Source organism: Mustelus asterias, chromosome 4 (assembly GCF_964213995.1).
Source record: "Mustelus asterias chromosome 4, sMusAst1.hap1.1, whole genome shotgun sequence".
In the NCBI taxonomy this organism is placed as follows: domain Eukaryota; kingdom Metazoa; phylum Chordata; class Chondrichthyes; order Carcharhiniformes; family Triakidae; genus Mustelus; species Mustelus asterias.
Window position 1 is genome coordinate 152,498,322 of NC_135804.1, and position 6,000 is coordinate 152,504,321.

The window sequence follows — 6,000 nt, forward strand, 5'->3', positions numbered from 1 at the left end:
TTTTCACCTGCCATAGCTTTCCTGTCATCAATTTTTGGCATGTTTTGTGTCTTCCACTGTGAAGACCGACACAAAATACCCATTCAAAGCCTCAGCCATTTTCTCATTTCCAGTTATTACATCCACCTTCCCATCCTCTAAAGGACCAATGTTAACTTTAGCCACTCTTTTTCATTTTATATATTTGTAGAAACTTTTGCTTTCTGTTTTTATATTCTGAGCTAGTTTACTCTCATAATCTATCTTACTTTTCTTTATAGCTTTTTTCGTGGCTTTCTGTTTATCTTTAAAGATTTCCCAATCCTCTAGGTTCCACTAATCTCTGCCACTTTATATGCATTTTCTTTCAATTTGACACCCTCCTTTATTTCCTTAGATATCCTTAGATATCTGCACAGTGCAATCTCTTTTTCTACAGTCCTTCCTTGTCACTGGTATATACTTTTGCTGTGCACTGTGAAACAAACATCGCTTTGAAAGTCCTCCACTGTTCCTCAATTGTCCCACCATAAAATTTTTGCTCCCAGTCTACCTTAGCCAACTCCTCCCTCATCCCTTTATAGTCTCCTTTGTTTAAGCACAAGACACTGGTATTGGATTTTACTTTCTCACTCTCCATCTGTATTTTAAATTCAACAATACTGTGATCGCTTCTTCCTAGAGGATCCCTAACTGCAAAATCATTAATTATTCCTGTCTCATTTCATAGGACCAGATCTAGGATAGCTTGCTCCCTCCTGGGTTCCATTACATTCTGTTCAAGGAAGCTATCGCGGATACATTCTACGAACTCCTCCTCAAGGCTGCCTTGACCAATCTGGTTTGATCAATTGATATGTAGATTAAAATCCCCCATAATTGCTGTACCATTTTTACATGCATCAGTTATTTCTTTGTTTATTTCTCGCTCCACCATGATGTCATTATTTGGTGGCCTATAGACTACGCTTATCAGTGACTTTTCCTCCTTACTATTTCTAATTTCCACCCAAATGTATTCAACCTTTTTTCCCATAGAATCGATATCATCTCTCACTACCGTCCTGATGTCATCCTTAAATATCAGAGCTACACCACCTCCCTTACCTTCCTGTCGGTCCCTCCAAAGTCTGATACCCCTGGATATTTAACACCATTCCCATCCTATTCATGTCTTTGTCATGACACCCCTTAAAAGTCACTATCGTATCTGCTTCCACTACTTCCCCCGGCAGCGGGTTCCATGCACCCACCACACTGTGGGTAAAAAAACTTTCCTCGTACATCTCCTTTAAATCTTGCCCATCGCACCTTAAACCTATGCCCCCTAGTAATTGACTCTTCCACCCTGGGAAAAAGCTTGACTATCCACTCTGTCCATGCCCCTCAATCTTGTAGACTTTGTATCAGGTCGCCCCTCAGCCTCCGTCGTTCCAGTGAGAACAAACCAAGTTTCTCCAACCTCTCCTCATAGCTAATGCCCTCCATACCAGGCAACATCCTGGTAAATTTTTCTATACCCTGTCCAAAGCCTCCACATCCTTCTGGTAGTGTGGCGACCAGAATTGACCAGTGTGGCCTAACTAAAGTTCTATAAAGCTACAACATGACTTGCCAATTTTTAAACTCAATGCCCCAGCCAATGAAGGCAAGCATGCCATATGCCTTCTTGACTACCTTCTTCACCTGTGTTGCCACTTTCAGTGACCTGTGTACCTGTACACCCAGATCCCTCTGCCTAGATAGAATGGGCGTGGAGAGGATGTTTCCACTAGTGGGAGAGACTAGAACTTGAGGGCACAACCTCAGAGTGAAGGGACGCTCCTTTAAAACTGAGATGAGGAGGAATTTCTTCAGCCAGGTGGTGGTGAATCTGTGGAACTCATTGACACAGAGGGCTGTGGAGGCCAAGTCATTGAGTGTCATTAAGACAGAACTTGATAGGTTCATGATCAATAAGGGGATCAAGAGTTACAGGGAGAAGGCAGGAGAATAGGGATGAGAATCATAACAGCGATGATTGAATGGCGGAGCAGATGCAATGGGCCGAATAGCCTAATTTTGCTCCTATATTTTATGGTCTTATAAAAGCATGAAATACTGGGAGGATTGGATAGTAAAGTTACATACATGACACAAAGATAAGTGGAAAAGTGAATCGTGTGGAGGACGGAGAAGATCTGCAGAGAGATTTGGACAGGCTGAGTGAGTGGGCGAGGATATGGCAAATGGAGTATAACGTTGAGAAATGCGAGGTTATACACTTTGGAGGAAATAATAACAAATGGGATTACTATCTCAATGGAAACAAATTAAAACATGCTACCGTGCAAAGGGACCTGGGGGTCCTTGTGCATGAGACGCAAAAGCCCAGTCTGCAGGTACAACAGGTGATCAAGAAGGCAAATGGGATGTTGGCCTATATCGCGAGGGGGATAGAATATAAAAGCAGGGATGTCTTGATGCACCTGTACAGGGCATTGGTGAGGCCGCAGCTGGAATACTGTGTGCAGTATTGGTCCCCTTATATGAGGAAGGATATATTGGCATTGGAGGGAGTGCAGAGAAGGTTCACCAGGTTGATACCGGAGATGAGGGGTTTGGATTATGAGGAGAGGCTGAGGAGATTGGGTTTGTACTCGTTGGAGTTTAGAAGGATGAGGGGGGATCTTATGGAGACTTATAAGATATTGCGGGGGCTGGATAGGGTGGAGGCGGAGAGATTCTTTCCACTTAGTAAGGAAGTTAAAACTAGAGGACACAGCCTCAAAATAAAGGGGGGTCGGTTTAAGACAGAGTTGAGGAGGAACTTCTTCTCCCAGAGGGTGGTGAATCTCTGGAATTCTCTGCCCACTGAGGTGGTGGAGGCTACCTCGCTGAATATGTTTAAAGCGCGGATGGATGGATTCCTGATCGGTAAGGGAATTAAGGGTTATGGGGATCAGGCGGGTAAGTGGTACTGATCCACGTCAGATCAGCCATGATCTTATTGAATGGTGGGGCAGGCTCGAGGGGCTAGATGGCCTACTCCTGCTCCTATTTCTTATGTTCTTATATATATTCACTACTTATATTGCATCTTTAACATAATAACCACATAGATTTATGGGAATTTACAAAAGAACCTGGGTCAACACAAGAAGAAATATTTTTTCCATAACGAGTTATGATCATTTGGAACGTACTCCCTGAAAGAGGAAGCAGATTCAAAAGTAATATTCAAAAGGCACTTGAATGTGTGACAATTCAACCTTCCATTCATATGGTGAATTAGTGTAGTAAAAGTTCTCAAGGATTTTCATGGGATTGTGATCCAGAATCATACAAAGTCACATAAGGAGATATTGTGGTCGGTGCAGACTCGATGGGCCGAATGGCCTCTTTCTGTACTGTAGGGTTTCTATGATTCTATGGAGCAAGTGGGTGGCACAGTGGTTAGCACTGCTGCCTCACAGTGCCAGGGACCCGGGTTTGATTCTCGGTCTGGGTCATCGTCTGAACGGAGTTTGCACATTCTCCGTGTCTGTGTGGGTTTCCTCTGGGTGCTCCAGTTTCCTCCCACAGTCCAAAAGACATGCTGGTTAGGTGCATTGACCATGCTAAATTGATCCTCAATGTACCTGAACAGGTGCCAGAGTGTGGCGACTAGGGGATTTTTACAGTAACTTCATTGCAGTGTTAATCTAAGTAGTGCACTAATATATAAACTTAAACAAAAAGTAGTAGTTTTTCAGAAGTATTTGAGAGGGGAAAAGACTAATGTTCCCTCTGATGTATAAGGCCCTCAGATGTATAAGATCACACAGCAATCCATAAAGTACTGCACAGTGCAATAATAGGCTATGCACAACAAAAAGAAAAGATGAACACTATTTTGGAAAAATTTAGAGAAGGATTTCAGAGTTTAGGGTCCTGTAACTGAAGACATAGCCATAGTGGATCAATTAAAATCAGGAATGCTGAGACACCAGAATGAGAGAAGTACAGAGATCTCAGGTTGATGGGGTTCAGTTAGATTACAGAGAGGAGGAGTGAAGCAATGTAGAGATTTGAAAACAAGGATGAGAATTTTAAAAGTTGAAATGTTGTTTTACTGGGAGCCAATATAGTTCAGAGAGCACAGAGTGAATTGGACTTACCCCACATTGAGAGCCAGGCAGCAGAGATCTGGGTGACCGTCAGGTTCGAGGAGTGTGGACTGTGGCAGGAGGGTGCTGGAAGAGGCAAGTTGGTGCTAACAATAACATAGATTTGAGAAACAATGTGTGGGACTCTGGGGAAAGAACAGAGATTAGCATTAATGGGATGTATCCAGCAAAGGGATAGCACCAACAGGATGGGACGAAAGACCTCCAACGTGAGCGGTGCCTGGATGAAGCATTGCTGAGAGCAGATGGAGGATCCGAATGAGGAGCCACAGCGGGAGGATGGATGAATAAAGACTCGGGGCTCTGGGCCGCGTGCGGCTTCATAGCGGCTGCCGCTCACAGAGAAGGAAAAGGGAGGGAGCTCCAGTCAGCGGTAGGCCGGAGCTCGGAGAGGGGGGAGCGGGACACGGCCGGGGCTGCATGCTTGGTCCAGGCCCGGGATGAGGGTCCTGCCCGGCCTGCGGTACCTACCAGAGAGCCGCTCCCTCCCGCTGCCGGACACAGGCCCCGCGCCTGCCCGCGCGCTCCACTGACGTCACCGCGCTACCCGCGCGCTCCACTGACGTCACCGCGCTGCCCGCGCGCTCCACCAACATCACCGCGTCCGCCCGGGCTCTCCATTGACGTCACGGCGTTCCGCGCACCGGCAAGCTCTCCTGAATGGTCAAAACGACGCTGAGGCAGCACGTGCACAGATAAGAAGCAGAGTTGGCACAAATGGGTCTTGTTCTGTTGGGATACAAGGAGAAGTGGCTGGATGGGTGGAGAACTGGCTTGGCCATAGGATGTGGAGATGCCGGCGTTGGACTGGGGTAAACACAGTAAGAAGTTTAACAACACCAGTTTAACAACGCTGCGACAACGGATGAATGAACACCGCTCGACAATCACCAGGCAAGACTGTTCTCTTCCTGTTGGGGAGCACTTCAGCGGTCACAGGCATTCGGCCTCTGATATTCGGGTAAGCGTTCTCCAAGGCGGCCTTCGCGACACACGACAGCGCAGAGTCGCTGAGCAGAAACTGATCGCCAAGTTCCGCACACACGAGGACGGCCTCAACCGGGATATTGGGTTCATGTCACACTATTTGTAACTCCCACAGTTGCGTGGACCTGCAGAGTTTCACTGGCTGTCTTGTCTGGAGACAATACACATCTTTTTAGCCTGTCTTGATGCTCTCTCCACTCCCATTGTTTTGTTTCTTAAAGACTGGATTAGTTGTAAGTATTCGCATTCCAACCATTATTCATGTAAATTGAGTCTGTGTCTTTATAAGTTCTGTTTGTGAACAGAATTCCCACTCACCTGAAGAAGGGGCTCAGAGCCTCGAAAGCTTGTGTGGCTTTTGCTACCAAATAAACCTGTTGGACTTTAACCTGGTGTTGTTAAACTTCTTACTGTGTTGGCCATAGGAGACAGAGGGGAGTGGTCGAAGGGTCTTTTTCCGGCTGGAGGTCTGTGACCAGTGGTGTTCCGCAGGGCTCTGTACTGGGACCTCTGCTATTTGTGATATATATAAATGATTTGGAAGAAGGTGTAACTGGTGTAATCAGCAAGTTTGCGGATGACACGAAGATGGCTGGAATTGCGGATAGCGATGAACATTGTCGGGCAATACAGCAGGATATAGATAGGCTGGAAAATTGGGCGGAGAGGTGGCAGATGGAGTTTAATCCAGATAAATGCGAAGTGATGCATTTTGGAAGAAATAATGTAGGGAGGAGTTATACAATAAATGGCAGAGTCATCAGGAGTATAGAAACACAGAGGGACCTAGGTGTGCAAGTCCACAAATCCTTGAAGGTGGCAACACAGGTGGAGAAGGTGGTGAAGAAGGCATATGGTATGCTTGCCTTTATAGGACGGGGTATAG

At 46.0% G+C, this 6,000-nt stretch overlaps 1 protein-coding gene across 9 annotated transcripts in view; it reads right to left on the minus strand.

The window, feature by feature from the left end:
* The window catches only part of phf6 (PHD finger protein 6), a 139,733-nt gene extending 135,063 nt beyond the window's left edge, over positions 1-4,670 (minus strand). For 5 of the 9 annotated variants that reach the window (XM_078211987.1, XM_078211982.1, XM_078211984.1 and 2 more), the window contains exons 1-2: positions 4,599-4,670; positions 4,119-4,252 (exon numbers count right to left, since the gene is read on the minus strand). The gene's annotated coding sequence lies outside the window, so the exon portion shown is untranslated. The remainder of the gene's footprint in view (positions 1-4,118; positions 4,253-4,598) is intronic. The other 4 variants (XM_078211988.1, XM_078211983.1, XM_078211986.1 and 1 more) reach the window with 1 other exon arrangement.
* Between the last annotated feature and the right edge of the window lie 1,330 nt (positions 4,671-6,000).